The sequence below is a fragment of the Tursiops truncatus genome, chromosome 3, assembly GCF_011762595.2.
Source record: "Tursiops truncatus isolate mTurTru1 chromosome 3, mTurTru1.mat.Y, whole genome shotgun sequence".
NCBI lineage: Eukaryota > Metazoa > Chordata > Mammalia > Artiodactyla > Delphinidae > Tursiops > Tursiops truncatus.
In genome coordinates, this window is record NC_047036.1 from 147,545,943 (window position 1) to 147,563,524 (window position 17,582).

Genomic DNA, 17,582 nt, shown 5'->3' on the forward strand with positions numbered 1-17,582 from the left:
CTACAGCCCATGAGCCAAATCTAGCCTACACCTTCTTTTTGTACAATTCACAAGCTAATAATGGTTTTTATATTTTAAATGGTTGGGAGGAAAATCAAAAGAAAAAATATTTTTGTGACAGTCATATGAAATTCAAACTTCAGAGTCCGTAAATAAAGTTTTATTAAAACTCAGCCATGCACATTGATACTATCCTCTGTGGCTGCTTTCACATTACAACGGGAGGTTAGTAGCTATGACACTGTCTGGCTCACAAAGCCTAAAATATTTACCTCTGTCCCTTTACAGGAAAAGTTTGCCAACCCCTGATATGAGATCATGGATGAAAAGCACTTTAGAACAATTCCTGGCACAGGGTACGTGTTTAGTGAATTTTGTTCTTATTAGTATATGGATGTTTATAAAATCTTCTTTCCCTAGGATGTGTTCAAAAGCAGTAATTGCTTTTATAGTTCATTGAGCCTAAGGCACATTTTTTCATATTTTAACGTTCCTCAAAGTGGAATATATCTTACAGTCGGAGGCATAGCATACTTAATTGACATAGTTAATTGCCAACATTTCTCTTTCTTTATGGTATATACATTAAACGGGGGGGGGGGGGATTGGGTCTCAGAATAGCTGACCTCTTAGATCCAGGAGAATACAGTAAAGTAATTAAAGCACTACAACAAGCAGTCTAGCAGGGGGACAGACTTGTCAAAAGACAAGTACAACCAGGTGCTAAGCGCCAGGGTAGACCTCGGAAAGGCCGGAAAAGGGCCCTCTCCCAACTGGGAGAGAATTATGAGGAAAAGATGCCCAGAGGAGGGGATGTCTCCTTAGAGACAAAGACTGTTGTAGAATAGAAATGTCCGGATGAAACACCTCTGAGAGATGGGTCTCGGTTATCTACCACTTGGCCCCTGAGAGTCTCCGTTTTCTGCCTTATAAAATGGGGGCAGTAATAACCCCAAGAGACCAACTCTCAGATTCGCTGTGGGACCAGATGAAGCTCCAGCAGCCTGTGTGAACAGGCCCCATGGCTGACCATTTCTGTTTGTCCCACTAGCTTGGGAGCAGGGAAACGGTTCCTTGCCTTTCTTGGCCCCCAGAACACACCTCAAAGCAGGTTTGTTGGATAAACACATGCAGATGAACCCAGGAGCCCAAGAGAGGGACCAGGAAGTAACAGGGCCTCTGTGACTCAGACAGGCCTGTCCCTGAACCAAGGGCACCGCCTGCCAACATGGCCCCAAACCCCGCCCCAGGCACCAGGGGAACTGACGCCACGGTGAGAAGTGACAAATCTCTGTTGTTAGTTAATTTTTTTGAGACGGAATATGAATTGAGGCATAATTTCCTTTTCACTATTAGAAAACACTAATTAATGTTGAAGGGAGCAAATGAGGTCATAGTTTGTCTATTCCAAACTGTCCCCTGAAGGAAGGAGAAGAAAGTTACCAGTGGTGGATTCAGAATCCTAGTTGAAGACTCAGAAACTGTGCCTACCAATTTTGCCTTTGTGGGTAAGTTATTTGGGGGCAGTTTTTATTAATAATTGCCAATCTCTACTGAGCACTTGCTGTAAGCCCTAGCCCTTTGCCAAGGGCATTACATACATTTCCTCCTAGACTGTGACACTAGCCCTATAAGGCAGGTACCATCAACCACCCACAAAGGAAGAGATGAGGGAACCGAGGTCCAGAGAAGTTAACTAACTTGTCCAAAGGCACATACAAGTAAGCGGAGCAGCTGGGGGCCTGGCGCTTCCTCTCTGTTTTCTAAGTCCTTCGTCCTTATCTCTCCACAGCACACAGAGGGCGTATCATGAGGGTGGCGCGTTGCGGCATTTCACTGTCTGTTTCATGGGCTGATGACTTTTAGGGGGCTGCTTCTAGATGCCAAAGGAAGGGGACAAGGAAATAGGCCTCAGACTCGGGCTTTCTGCCTGGCCCTCCCTGACTCACTGAGCCATACTGCACAAATGATTCATTCACTGACCTCGACCTCAGTGGGTTTGGCCACCCACTGAGAGTGAAGTCACACCTCCAGCTTTCCAACGCATTCATTGGTTCACTCATCCGCTTCAGGCAGGCAAGAAACAGGCCTGGCTAGCCTTGCTTGGGGTCAGGAAAACACACAAATGCTTCTCGATGTCCTGAAGTCATGGCTGGACCGCTCAATTCCAGCCTAAGAGATCCTCCGAGGGGCCTGAAGTGGATTACTAGGGTTGTCGAAACAAAGTACCACAAGCTGAGCGACTTAACGTAACAGAAATTGCTTGTCTCATAGTTCTGGAAGCCGGAAGTGCAAGACCAAGGTATTGACAAGGTTAGTTCCTTCTGAGGGCTGTGAGGGAGTATGTGTCCCAGGCCTCTCTCTTAGCTTCTGGTGGCCGGCTGGCGATCTTTGATGTTCCTTGACCTGTAGAGGCATCACCCCAATCTCTGCCTTCATCTTCATCAGTCACATCAGATTAGGTCCCACCCTAATGATCTCATGTTAACTTGAGTACCTCTGTAAAGGCCCTATTTCCAAATAAGTTCACATTCTGAGGTACTCGGGGTTAGGACTTAAGCATACCTCTCGGGGGGAACATAATTCAACCCAAAACAGGGCCCCAAAGATAGTCCCCTAATAATAACATGTTCAATACCATAAAGATGTCCATTTGACCCAGGTAAATATATCCATTTAAAATGATCCTAATGAAAATACTGAGAGTAGATTGGGGGTTTTTTTTGTTTGTTTTTTGTTTTTATTTTTCCTAGAGTTAAACAAGTTGATTCTGAAGTTGATATGAAATAATTATCAAGAATGGCCAGGAAAACTTAAAAAGAAAGGCAGAGGGATGGGGATAAGTCCTACCAGATATTAAAACATATCATAAAGCCCCAGCATTAAAATAGTGTAGTTAGGAACATGACTAGCCAGACAGAACAATGGAACAGAATAGAAAGTCCAGAAAGTTGCCCAAGTACGTATGGAAATTTGATGTATGATGAAAGTGGCATCTCAAATCACTGGACATGATGGACTTTTTAATAAGTGATCTTGGGACAATTGGACAGCCATTTGGAAAAAAGATAAAAGGGGACCCATACCTCACACCAAACACTTGAATAAATACCCAATGAGCCAGAGATCCAGATTTTTTTAAGTGAAACCTTAAAACTTGTAGAAGAAAACGTGAGGGGATTCCTTTATAACTCAGGAATGAGAAAAGCCTTTCAATGTAGGACTCAAAACCCAGAAACAATAAAAGAAAAACTTGATAAATTCAGCTACATAAAAATTAAAGCTACATTTTAAAAAAGCTTTTTATGGCAAAAAAAAAACCCTGCACAAGCAAAAATTAAAAAAAAAAAGACAAATGGGAGACAATATTTGCAACATGGAGACAAAGGCTAATTTCACCAATATTTAAGGAGTATTTAAAAACAGATATGAAAAAAATTAAAATATGATTTTAAAAGGGACAAAAGTGGGAATTCCCTGGCAGTGCAGTGGTTAGCACTCCACGCTTCCACCGCAGGGGGCATGGGTTCGATCCCTGGTTGGGGAACTAAGATCCTGCATTCTGTGTGGTGCGGCCAAAAATAAAATAAAATAAAATGGACACAAGCCATGAGCAGATAGTTCCAGAAAAAGAGATGCAGAAGGACCCTGAGCATGTGAGAAGATGCTCATTTGTAATCATAATAAGAGACAAGAAAATTCTAATTACACTGAGAGACCCTCATCCTTCAGGTTGGCAAAAATCCAAAAATTTGATGGTACTGTCTGCTGAGAAGTGAAATTTGAATATGAATTGGACATTAGGTGATATTATGGACGTATTCACTTTTTGGTGGTTGCTTAGGAGAACGTCTCCTTCTTAAGAGATGCGCGCTAAAGTATTTAGTGGTAAAAGGTCATGATGTTAGCAACTTCCTTGAAATGTTCAGAAGAAAATAAAAACAGCAAATAAATAAATTAAATATGGCACGACATGACCAATTGTTGAGTCTATGTGGTGGGTATAAGGGTGTCCATGGATGGCATTCTTCTTTCAACCTTTCCGCATGCCTGAAATTTTTCATAATAAAACGTGAGGTCCAGTCACATGGCCTCAAGGTGAACTCTGGGTGAAGTGGAAGCTGTCAGCGAAAGCAGCTAGCTTGGCTGAGACAGTAATAATTATTAACATGATCCAGCACTTACTGTGGGCACCGGGCACTATTTCAACAGCCAACTCATTAATCTTTACTGTCCTCGTTTACAGACGAGGAAACTGAGGCATCAGCAATCTGCAAAATCCACAGAGATTTGTACTCTCCCAGCTCTGCCGATTGATTTTAATCTGTGCCAGTGCCTGAGGATTGCTGATAGGCTTTGAAGAAGCAGACTTAAATGGAACTGTTATTAAATTGGACTAAGTTCTTTTACTCAAGTAGAAGGGTTCAGCCAAAGGGTTAGCAGGGATCTTTCTGATGCATCTTATAAACATTAGCCATTTATAAGGGCTAATGTTCTGTTCTCTAATTTAGACTGAATACTTTCAGGCTCACCTAAGGAGAGAGAAGGAGGAGATTATAATAAAGCAATTGCGCATTCAATCTAGTGATTCACCTAGCAACCCGTCAATGGTAAGTTAGGGTATTCTTTAAATCAAGGTATGTTAATAAAAGAGAACTTACAATTGAAGCGAAGTTGAATGACTTTCAAAGTGTATTTAACGGTGTAGAGTGCTTGCATCCATTAAAAATTAAAATGGTTCATGATTTAAAGGAAAATAGTGCAGCCCCACCCCAGTGCCTGTGTTCAAATCCCAGCTCTGCCGGTAACCTCAAAGGACGATGCCGGGGGCAAGTCACACATCCTCCCTTGACCCCAATTTCCTCATCTCCAAAGTGGAGATGACTAGCGCCCTCCTCCGAAGCTCTTGGGAGGGTTAAGGATTTGGATGTGCTGTCTGGAGGGCCATGCTCGGTTTGAGACAAGAAAAATTTGTGCTTTGGCAGAACCATCCTGAGAGCCTGCGCTGATGGCTTGGTCCATGGGGCTCCACCTCCAAGAGTCTAACTCACTTCTTTTTAAGGAGCGTCCACTCTGTGCCAAGCGTGTGCAGGACACCGGGGACAAGCAGATGAGGGACACATCGTCCCAGCCTGGGAGAGAGAGGAACACATCAATCATCTCGCCACTCAAGGAGACAAGAACAAGGGCAGAGGGTGACAGCCAGCACAGGTGTGGGACACCAGAGGGGATCGTGGGGAATGGACAGTATTTTTTTTTTTTTTTTTTTTTCCGGTACGCGGGCCTCTCACTGTTGTGGCCTCTCCCGTTGCGGAGCACAGGCTCCGGACGCGCAGGCTCAGCGGCTATGGCTCACGGGCCCAGCCGCTCTGCGGCATGTGGGGTCTTCCCGGACCGGGGCACGAACCCGCGTCCCCTGCATCGGCAGGCGGACTCTCAACCACTGCGCCACCAGGGAAGCCCCGGACAGTATTTTTTAAAGGATGATATCTTCTTGGGGGGGCACAAAAATGGGAATGTACTTAATGCCACTGAACTCTACACTTACCAATGCTTAAGATGGTAAATTTTATGTTACGTGTATTTTACTAAGAATATACATATATTGTATATGAATATATAATATATGTTTTAATGGGTAATATCTTCTTGGAGCCTGCAGCCCGGAGGATGTATTCTTTTTTTTTTTTAACATCTTTACGGGAGTATAATTGCTTTACAATAGTGTGTTAGTTTCTGCTTTATAACAAAGTGAATCAGCTATACATGTATATAGCTGATGGAGTTATATCTCCTCCCTCTTGCATCTCCCTCCCACCCTCCCTATCCCACCCCTCTAGGTGGTCACAAAGCACCGAGCTGATCTCCCTGTGCTATGCGGCTGCTTCCCATTAGCTATCTATTTTACATTTGGTAGTGTATATATGTCCATGCCACTCTCTCACTTCGTCCCAGCTTACCCTTCCCCCTCCCTGTATCCTCAAGTCCATTCTCTAGTAGATCTGTGTCTTTATTCTCGTCTTGCCCCTAGGTTGTTCATGACCTTTTTTCTTTTCCTTAGATTCCATATATATGTGTTAGTATACAGTATTCGTTTTTCTCTTTCTGACTTACTTCACTCTGTATGACAGACTCTAGGTCCATCTACCTCATTACAAATAATTCAATTTCGTTTCTTTTTATGGCTGAGTAATATTCCATTGTATATATGTGCCACATCTTCTTTATCCATTCATCTATCAATGGACACTTAGGTTGCTTCCATGTCCTGGCTATTGTAAATAGAGCTGCAATGAACATTGTGGTACATGACTCTTTCTGAATTATGGTTTTCTCAGGGTATATGCCCAGTAGTGGGATTGCTGGGTCGTATGGTAGTTCTATTTTTAGTTTTTTAAGGAACTTCCATACTGTTCTCCATAGTGGCTGTACGGAGGATGTATTCTTACACTGGGTGTACAGATGAAGAAATGGAAACCCAGAGTAGGGGAGCAAACCTCCCACCCAGGGTGAGGGGGCTTCCTCAGGCCTATTTGATGGAGGTGGAAACCCACCCAGGGCTTGACCCTCAGGCCTTAAGTTCATTCTGCTGCAAAGACACAGAGCAGGACAGGGACCCAGATTGTCTGACATCCAGCTGGGGGCTCTTTCCACTGCAGCCTCCACCCACCTATGCTCATACTGGGCTCAGGGATCACCCCCGCACACACACACGCCTAACCCCAGTCCTAGTTCTGGGACAAGCTCCAGATAAGGGAGGGGGTGTAAAGAGATCCCGTTCCTTAACCCCGTGCAAATAGGGAATGTATTTTCCTGGTTGCCAGGGGCAGAGTGGAGTCTCCAAAGGCAGGATCACCTCTAGTGGGTCGGCAGCTGGGGGAGTCACTGGGAGCCTACCTCTGTCCTCCCCATCTCCTGAGCGCCAGCATTTTCTATTCAGGTGAAATGAAATGCAAACAAGCTTCAGGTAGAGCCTTTGTCGAGGCTGGGCCCTGTCTGGGTGTGGCTGGGCTGTTTAGGCAGGCATGGGTGTATATGAGCCTTCCCAGGGACCCCCACCTACTGCCTCCTGAATGTCTTTCCATGTGCATGGAGACCCTTCCCCTCCCAGCCAGGAAGGGTGGGGCAGGGGTCTGAGTGTCCCCAGAGAACGCCCCTCCTGGACCCTCCTTCATCCAACCCTGGCCAAGCACCAGCTCAGGCCCTCCTTCCAGCCATATTATTTGTTCTTGGAACTCTCAGGACCATCTTGAGAAGGGAGAGGTATAAAGTCTGAGATGGTCAGTGCTGTGGAGAAATACAAAGCAAGAAAAAGGGTTAGAGGTGTGGGGTGTGAGGAGGGGTTCAACTTAAGTAGGGTGTCCCAAGAAGGCCTTGGCAAGGAGTTGACATTTGAGTAAAGATCTAAGTAGGTGAGGGAGTGAGCCATGGAACAGCTGGGGGAAGAACAATTCAGGAAGACACCCCCAAAGAGGAACAGGCCTCACGGGAACAAGAAACAGGCAAGAGGCACCCAGACTGTAAAGGAAGAAGTACACTGTCTTCATTCTCAGATGACATGATTCTATATGTAGGAAATCCTAAGGAATGTAAAAGAACATACGATGAGAACTAATAAACAAGTACAAGGTCACAGGATACAAGATCGATATACAGAAGTCAAGTTTATTTCTACATAGCAAGCAATGAACAAGCCAAAAACAAAATTAAGAATATAATTCCAGGGCTTCCCTGGTGGCGCAGTGGTTGAGAGTCTGCCTGCCGATGCAGGGGACACGGGTTCGTGCCCCGGTCCGGGAAGATCCCACATGCCGCGGAGCGGCTGGGCCCGTGAGCCATGGTCGCTGAGCCTGCGCGTCCGGAGCCTATGCTCCGCAACGGGAGAGGCCACAACAGTGAGAGGCCCGCGTACCGCAAAAAAAAAAAAAAAGAATATAATTCCATTCCTAATAGTATCAAATAGAATAAAATACTTAGGAATAAATTTAACAAAAGAAATACGAGACTTGTACACTATTACAAAACTTCACTGAGGAAAATCAAACTCTAAATAAATGGAGAGACATTCCATGTTCTTACATTGGAAGACAATATTAAGATAGCAATACTCCCCAAACTGATCTATAGATTCAACCTAATCCCTATCAAAATTCCAGCCCGCTTCTTTTTCCAGAAACTGGCAAACTGATCCTAAAATTTATATTGTAATGAGAAACACCTAGAATAACCAAAACGTTCTGGAAAAAGAAGAACGAAATTGTAGGACCTTCAGTTCTTGATTTCAAGACTCACTATAAAGCTACAGTTGTCAAGACAGAGTGGAACTGGCATACAGGTCAATGGAACAGAATTGAGAGTCTAGAAATAAACCCTTACATTTACAGTCAATTGATTTTTGACAACAAAGTCATGGCAGTTCATTGGAGGAAAGATAGTCTATTTAACAAATAGTGCTGGGACAATTGGCTATTCATCTACTTGCAAAAGGAAAAACTTAGACCCTTACCTCACACCATATACAAAAATTAACTCAAAACGGATCATAGACTTAAATGTAAGAGCTAAAACTATACAACTCTTAAAAGCATACATAGGGGAAAAAATCTTCTAAACTTTTTGTCAGGCAAAGATTTCTTAGCATGATTTCTAAAATAAAAAATCAAACTGAAATTCATCAAGGTTCAAAACTTCTGTGCTTAAGAGCCACCATTAAGAAAATGAAAAGGTAAACAATAGACTTGGACAACAGCTTTGCAAAACCGAATCTCATAAAGGACTTGTATCCAGTATTTACAAAGAACTCCTACAGCTCAATAACAAGACAAACAGCCCAATCAAAAGATGAGCAAACAATATGAACAGATATTTCTCCAAAGAAGATATACCAATAGCTAACAAGCACGTGAACAGATGCTCAACATCATTAGTCATTAAGGAAGTGCAAATGTCAAATGAGATCTATGTCATACCTACTAGAATGATTATGATCAAAATGATATGATGACAAATGTTAGCTAAGATGTGGAGAAACGGAACCCTCCTACATTGCAGGTGGGAACATAAAATGGGGCAGCATCTCCGGAAAACAGTTTGGTGGTTCCTCAAAAAATTAAACATAAACTTACCATGTGATCCAGCAATTCCACTCTTAGGTATCCCCCCTGGAGAAACGAAAACATACGTCTACGCAAAGATGTGTGAGTCAGGGTTCACAGCAGCTATTATTCATAACAGCCCCAAACTGGAAACAACCTAAATGTCCATCAACTGATTAATGAGATGAATAGGCAAAGTCCATACACCAGAACTATACAGCAATACAAAGGAACAGACAAATGACAGGTACTGCCATGTGGATGAACTTCAAGGGTGTTATGGTAAGTGAAAGAAGCTGGACACAGGGAGTAAATAGTGTATGGTTCCACTTTATATAAAATGTCCAGAAAAGGCAAATTGATAGAGACGGTGAGTAGATTAGTGGTTGTGTGGGGCTGAGTGGGAACAGGGATTACCTGTAAATGGGCATGAGAAAGGGATCTGACTGGGGGACTATCTGAATGTTCTAAAATTGATTTATGGTGATGACTGCACCACTTGGTAAAATTACCAAAAAAGCACTGAATTTTGTACTTAAATGTTATGATATTTAAAATATACCTCAGTAAAGCTAATTAAAAAAAAAAAAAAGCTTCAGTTCAAGGTTCAGGTTGAGATTGAGTTTACGCCTGACCCAGGAGCCCTTCCTCATTGTGATAGGCTGGGATAGATGCCACGCTTGGGCCATAGAGCACTGTGGGTCATAGTTCATAGCACAGCCCCAGTGGGATATGAGCATTTGTTTACATATTGGGCTCTTCACTTCGATATGAGCTTCTTGAGGGCAAACACCTAGTTTATTCTCAGAATCCTAGAACAAAGCCCAGCTCATATGGGACTCAACACAGGCTTGCTAAAGTAATGAAAAAGTGTGATTGGAGGAATTCCCTGGTGGTCCAGTGGTTAGGACTCGGTGTTTTCACTGCCGTGACCCGGGGTTCAATCCCTGGTCAGGGAACTGAGATCCCGCAAGCCGCATGGCGAGGCCAAAAAAAAAAAGTGATTGGAAAGACAGAACCAAGCAGAAAGAGAATGTGATCCCATTAGTGAGGTCTTTCATTGAGACCTCCATGAGTGTGAGAATAATAACAAAGAAAGGGATAGCATGGCCAAAGTACGATGTATTTCATACCATGCGATTTTATCCTGTCATTAAGAGAAGGCTGGGCAAAAGGAAGCAAAGTCCATGTGTGTGTGAATGCAGTGTGGACACAACTTATTCTTTCTTTTAAAAAGTTGGCCGAGGATAGAAAGAGGAGAGAAGAGACAGGTCAATGAGAACCTTGGTTGGGGAGGCTGAGGTATCTGGATGATAAAATACGAAGAAAAAAAGGGAAGGGAAGGAGAAGGAGGGGAGGGGAGAGAGATGGGGGGGGGGGGCGGGGGGAGGAAGCAGGGTGGCCAGACCCTGCAGGGCTTCGCAGGCGCTGAGTGGGGCAGGACCGAGGAGTCTGCAGGCAGAGCAGTGACCGGGAAGACGTGTGTCAACAGGGTAATAATAGGATTCACTTCACTTGGGCGTGTGAGGATGAGTTGAGCTCACAGAGCAAAGTTGCAGCACAGTGATGTATAGTAAGCACGAAACTCGCCAGTTAGTGTCAGGATCACTGTTTCATCCCCCTAATACCCCCGGCCCAGAGAGGTGAAGCACACGCTCACTGAGGTCACAGTTTTCTGTCTCGTGACCTGCAGGGAGTCTGGCTAAGCAAGCGCCCTGCCCTTCAGGGGAAGCCCCAGGGCTGGTGGTCAGCTGCTGGAGGGCAAGGGAGCCGGGCAATGAAGGACAGGTGGAGTACAGAGTGACTGTGACCATGCCACCCACCAACTCAACTTCCTTGGCCTCTGAACCTCTGCTCCTCACCTGGGGACGGGAGAGTAGCAGTGACACCTCCTACAGGGGTCACTAAGGGGACAGAGTAAGGCAGAGCCAGTGAGGCTCTCAGCCCAGGGCCTGGAGTCAGTGTCTCACAAACAGTGCCACCTATTCAGGGGCCTTTATTTGGCAGATGGTTACCGACAAGAACCACAGGCCACACCAGCTGGGGGATGCTAGGGACACAAGGTGAACAAGACGTACTTCTCTGGACCACACACAGACGCACGCACAGATATACACAGATACACACAGAGACACAAACACACACAGAGAGACACAGAGACACAATTACACACAGACATGTACACACACAGATGCACACGTAGACACACGACACACACACACGCACACACCATTAGTAAGCTCCACGTGTCAAAACACCAAATTCCAGAATGGGGGTAAGTGTTTATAAAATTCTTTCTGTGAACACAGTAGGTGACCCGTGGGCTTACTTGCTCAAGGATAAGCTGGGGAGGCTCTTCACAGGACATGCCGTCACTGGGTCCCTGCAAACGGCATCTTCCAGTTCCTAATTGACAGCTTTCTTTGACTAACAGGCAGCAAAACCTCCAAAGCACCCAGGTCTTCGCCCTGGCAGAGTAACCGCCCTAAAGAGAAAAAGAAACATTATGACATTATGAGAAAATAAAGGGATATTTCTCTGACTTAAAAAAAAAGTTTTGTTTTGTGTTTTCATTTTCCCGGACAGAAAGCAGCACTGTCAGCTTTAAAAGCAGAGAGTCCTGGCCACTTTAGCTCCCAGCCCACATACCACACAGGTGCAGCGGGGAGCCCAGAGCAGGATTCTCAGCCCTGGCTCCACACTGGACCCCCTGCGTTCAAAATCCTGAGCCTGGGTCCTATCCCCAGCATTTCCAGTGTAACTTGCCTAGGGTGAGGCCTCGGCACTTGGACTCTAAAAATCTTCCCAAGGGTTCCAGTGTCCAGCCAGAGCTGCAAACTACTGACCTAACGGATTATCTTTAATGTCCAGTATCTGTTGTTGAGGGAAAAAAACAAATTGGCACATAGTAGATGCTCAGTATATGTTCATTCAAATGTCATGCATATAGAGTGGTTTCCCTGCTTTTTTTTTTTTTTTTAAATACAGAGTGTGTGTGTGTGTGTGTGTGTGTGTGTGTGTGTGTGTGTGTCTTGTGGCCGGGGAGGAGGACTGTAATCAATCACACTGGACAGAGCTGGTGGGGCTCCGGCCAAACACATACAGGGCCCTTCTGGGACGGGGCGCACTTTCACTTTTCAGAGTGTGTGCTTCTCAAGCAGTGGCATTTTCCACTCCAAGCACGTGTCATTTTTAAAATTAATAATAAAGAAAAATAAAGAAGTCATGCATTGAGCTTCTTTCGCTTCCTTTTTCTTTACCTATTCAGGGGACAGGAAACACCCATAAATAGCCAGTGGGAAGGAAAGGTCAAGGTGAGGCCTGAGTCAGTGAGCCAAAGCCATCAGGGGCCGAGTTGCCTGGCTCAGCCCTCCAAAATCCCTTCAAAAATCCCTGGGCCCCTTCCAGGCCGGCAGCCTGGACCCCACAGAGGGTCAGGGTAGCCTGGGAGCAGGGAGTTAGTGGAGCAGGTCCTGGGGGCCGGGAAGGAGCCTGGGTCCTGGACTTCCAAGCCAGCTGGCCCTCAGGAATCCAGTCTTGGGGCTCCACTGGGTCACGGCCCTGGGGCCAAGTCACCCTGGTAACCTCGCTCTGACACAGCCACCTGGCCCTGCCTCTGGGCGTTTTGGAGAAAACTCCAGATGGGGGATGTGGAGAGCCCACCGAGGGCCCCGTTATCTAACGAAACCACCGCACGGTGTTCTGTGAGGGCCCCAACAGAAGCCCCCCTACAGCTGCTGAGGGTACGGAGGCCAGGCTCAGGGTACCTGGGAGCTGGTCCTAAGCCACACAGGCCCTTACATTCTAGGAGCCCCCAATACCCTGCGGCCTCCAAAGCCAGGCTGTAGTCAATCCCCCACCCACACTGTCCCAGGGACCCTGCCTGGTGGTCTCCCCCCTGCTAGACAGAGAGCAGAAGCCCTGGTAATGTCTGTGCCCTAAATGAGACACCCTCCACCCAGGAGACCTAAAGCACTGAGAAATCGCAGACTCGACCCCAAGAATGCCAAGGTCACTTCACTTATGTCCCCACCTATAAGAGCAGGAACTGACATCACTGAGACACCTGCTTCATGCCCGCTGCTTAGAGAACTTAAGGCAGAACTTGCCTTCCGGGTGGCAGTGCTGTTACTTGCCCCATTTACAGACGAGAAAACTGAGGCTCCGAGTCATTTGGGCACATGACCTGTGTCCCCACAAAAGGGGCAAAGCCAGGCTGAAACTCAAGACCCCTTGAGTCTTGAACAGGCCCTACAGTGCTCTCAGAGGACCTGAGTGGTGACAGGGACAGAGGGCTTCCTTCCCAACCCTGGCTACCTCGCCCCAGTCCTCGGCCTCAGGCATCTCCCAGGAAGGCCAGGAAAAGGATCTGGATGGGGGCAGATCACAGCTGGCCTCAGCCTTGAAGACCAAGTGCGTGGGCTGAGCCAGGCTGGAGGCTGGGCCCCCAGAGAGCCAGCCTCTGGGCCAGCAAGCTGCCTAACGCTTCATCTCCTGGGTCCCCCTTCCAGAACCCAGAGGGGAAAGGTCACAGGACGCAGGTGCCATAGGGTTCCAGGGCAAGAGAACACACATCTGGGACCCTCCAGGGCTCCATCTCAGTTTCACCTATTACTCCATGGCCTTAGAGACTTGGCCCCTCAGTGCCTCCGTTTCTTCAGCTGTCAGTGGGGTTGACAGAGACAGCAGCTTTGCAGAACACGCCTGCAGACGGAATAAGGGCAGGCCTTGACAGGGTACTCATTACCTTCTCTGGGCCAGTCGCTGTCATAACTGCTGGGGGTGCATGTGCATTTCCTAATGAATTCTTCCCAACCACCCAGAAAGGCAGAAATTTATATTTTCCCCATTTTCCAGCCACGGGACAGAGACCCAGAGAGTGAAGGTAGTGGTCACAAGGTACGAGGTAGAATAATGCCAGTCGCAGCAGCATGGATGGACCTGCAGATTATCATACTAAGTGAAGTAAGTCAGGCAGAGACAGATATATGACATTGCTTATATGTGGAATCTAAAAAAAAAGATACAAATGAACTTATTTACAAAATAGAAACAGACTCACAGACTTCTAAAACAAATACATGGTTACCAAAAGGGAAAGGTTGGGGGGAGGGATAAATTAGGAGTTTATAGATAATCTACAAGGACCTACTGTATAGCACAGGGAACTCTGCTCAATGTTCTGTAATAACCTATATGGGAAAAGAATCTGAAAAAGAATGGATATATATACATATATATAAAAATATATATTTTTATATATATATATATATAACTGAATCACTTTGCTGTACACCTGAAACCAACACAACATTGTAAATCAACTATACTCCAATATAAAATTAAAAAATTAAAAATTAAAAAAAAAACAAACCAACAAGGTCCATGGTAGAGCTGGGAGGAGTTGAGCCAAGGCAGAGAGAGATTTCATTTTGCCTCTGATGAGTAACAATACTTACCTCTCAGGCTTCTCATGAACTATGAGAAGGGAGCAGACCTGGCCCATTCACTGTGTGCCCCAGCACCTAGTAGGGTGCCTGGCACAGAGTAGGTACTCTGAATGAAAGAAGGTTTCGGATGAACAGTGCAGATGTTTGGGGATCTGAAATGAGACACCCTCCATTTGCCAGCTCTGTCACTTCCCAGCTCTGTGACCTTACAGAATCGTCCCTCCTCTCAGAACCCCAGTCCCTTCATCACAAAATGCAATGATACTTATAACAATACCATGAAAGGGTCACTGTGAGGATTAGAGGCACATAGAAGGGCCCCCTTCATCTGCAACTCTGTAAGTACTACCTTTATTATTGTTTTGAATTATTAACTTAAAACTTGGCATGTTATTCATTTGAAATGAGAAAATGCAAAGAGACTTTGAAAGGTACCACGCAGTGTGTCCAGCTGTGTTTTGATGCTGTTGATCTGCCTGAGGACACAGACAACAGGGCACCTTTCCCGGGTCAGGATGGAGGAGTGAGGTTGTCAGCTCGAGGGAGGGACTCATGGGGACATTTGGTGTTACCCTGTGAGCCAGCATGTGATGGGGCTGACCAAGCATCTGAGACAGAGCCTGAGACCCAGACGGGGCCAGACTGGGAACAGGCCACCCGCTGGACCCTCATTCTAGAGCCCAAGCCTGACACTAGCCAGATTGGGGGTCTCAGGCGGGTCATAGCCCCACTGTCTCATCCAGCTGAATGGGCCTTTCAAGACCACCCCACTCACCCTGGCCTCATCGTTTCAATGAGAAAATGGAAGCCCCAGTGAGGGGCAGGGGGCTGGCCAAGGTGACCGTGAATCGTTAAACGTGGAGTCGAGACCAGAATCCCTGCCTCTTGACCCCAGCTGCCCACATCCCTTGCCAGGCTGAGCGTTCCCACTGAAACCACCCTGCCTATTTCCGGTGCCCAGGAGGGCACAGACCGTGAACAGGTTGACTTCTGCCCAGTCAAGGCCACGTGCCCAGTGATGGCCAGCCCCAAGCCTGATCTTACTCTCACTCTCGCCTGCCCCAACTCGTGTCCTGACATGTGGTGGCACTCGGAAATACCTGCCAAGCAAATGAGACCCTGCTCAGTGCTGGGCCCAGGCTAGGACCCCTTGAGCCTTATAGGGCTACACGTGAGTTGACCGTGAGATCTCAGAGGTGAAAACCATGTGAAGCAGTGAGACGTGTGACATAGGTGTGAGTCATGGCACATGAGGGCTGTGTGGTGAGTCACAGGCTCTGGGCCACATGGCCTGGGTTGGAGTCCCCTCCACCATGCACTAGCTGGTGGCCCTTGAGCCAGTTTCTTAGCCCCTCTGTGCCTCGGTTTGCTGGGGTAAGAGAATACTCACCCCACAGAAGATCCGTGAGATGCACACACTTGGCCAAGGGCCTGGCCCACGAGCACCACTCACCAAACCATCGCTATTGTTATTGTCTAGAATAGCTGTCTCTGAGCCACACACCTGTACACGCATACCGCTTCTGGATCGCTTCCCAAAGCAGGGCTGTCACCTTCCTTGACTCACTAGGACAGAGCTTTCTGAAAAGGTATCGGCATTTCCCTGCTGCTACTGTTGATTCCCTCCGGTTCTTTCTGGATGAAAACAACTACCCTGAAGCCCTTCATTCCTGCCCTGGGCGGTCACACGGCGATTCCTAGAAAGAAACCAAGGCCCATGAGTGTCTTCACTCTAACTGGCCCCAGACTTCTGGGTGAATTGGGGTCCACCAAGAGCCCTGATAGGGGAAAATGAGCTTGCAGTGACCTCAGGCTGGGTGTTTCTCCCCCGTGGGCCTCCTCATCCTCTGTGGTCAAATAAGGGGTGATCTAAAGTAAGATCGTGATCTCCCTCCGATGTCCCTTTGATGGCTAACGCTTTGTGGTTCCATTTTTTTGTCTTCTCTGCTAATGGCATCATCTGCCCCCCCAATAGCTCGCATGGATTGAACACCTGCCATATGCCAGAAACGAAACTCAGGGATGGATATAACGGCAACTATCAGTTACTGAATGCTGTCACCTGCCAGCCGTGAACGCTCTTCCGATGATCTCATTTAATCCTCTCAGCAACCTGACTGTCCCCACCAGAAGCTGAGCAAGTAGGTTCCACGTGATGAGATGGTCTCATTCAGCTGCGATCTGAACCCGGGAGCCAGGCTTGGAATCACTAGGTCATGCCCAAGTCCCTACAGCCCTGTGAGGTGGGAATTATTATCTCTGTTTTACTGATTTAAAAAAAAAAAAAAAAAAAACACCTGTGGCCCAGAAAGGGGAAGTGAGTCAGTCCGTGTCATACTGTTTGAAATGATGGCCTCTGAGGAGACCCTGCTTCTACCTCCTTTTATCCTGATCATCTCAGCCAAGGCTTTAAAGAAACGTACTTGATGGAAAAAAAAAAGATGTATCATACTTTTTTTTTTTTTAAAAGAACAATAAAATCAAGAGAAACTGAAAAGAAAAAAAAGAAAAGAAAAAAAAGAAAAGAAACGTGCTTGGACTTTGTGACTCTCAGTTCCAACTCAGAATTCCTGTCCTGTTACTCTGGGCCTGCAGCTGAGCTCCAGATAACCGAGGGCCCAGCCTTTGGCAGGAGGTCTGACCTCCAGATAAGCAGAGCCCCAATGTGGAACGAAGACACGAGTCACAGAAGAAGCTCACGTACCATCCGCTGCCCGGTTCCTTGTTGCAACTCGGGGAGGGGCTTTATCCCACCAGGGCACGTGCTCCACGCTTCACGTTCATCATCTTCTTTGTGGCCCATGACAACGTTGTCAGCTCAATATGACAACGTTTCCTTGTAGGAAAGGGAGGTCATATGGTTTATCTAAACAGGGAACCAGTGACTAGTGAACCAGGCAAATTATATCGCCCAGGATACTTTTTAAAATTCCAGCAGATTGTGGAGGGTGGGTTATTTTTCCACTTTGGGGGAGAGGGTTTGGAGGTGGAGGCTGCAGGGCCCCCCCTCCAGCCAGGCAGAGAAAGAGGTTATGAG

The 17,582-nt window shown here is 46.6% G+C and overlaps 1 long non-coding RNA gene across 3 annotated transcripts in view; it reads left to right on the top strand.

The window, feature by feature from the left end:
• The window catches only part of LOC109551856 (uncharacterized), a 45,604-nt gene extending 35,161 nt beyond the window's left edge, over positions 1–10,443 (top strand). For all 3 annotated transcript variants that reach the window (XR_012330966.1, XR_012330967.1, XR_012330968.1), the window contains exon 3: positions 289–10,443. This is a non-coding gene — a long non-coding RNA (uncharacterized lncRNA). The remainder of the gene's footprint in view (positions 1–288) is intronic.
• Positions 10,444–17,582: the final 7,139 nt, after the last annotated feature.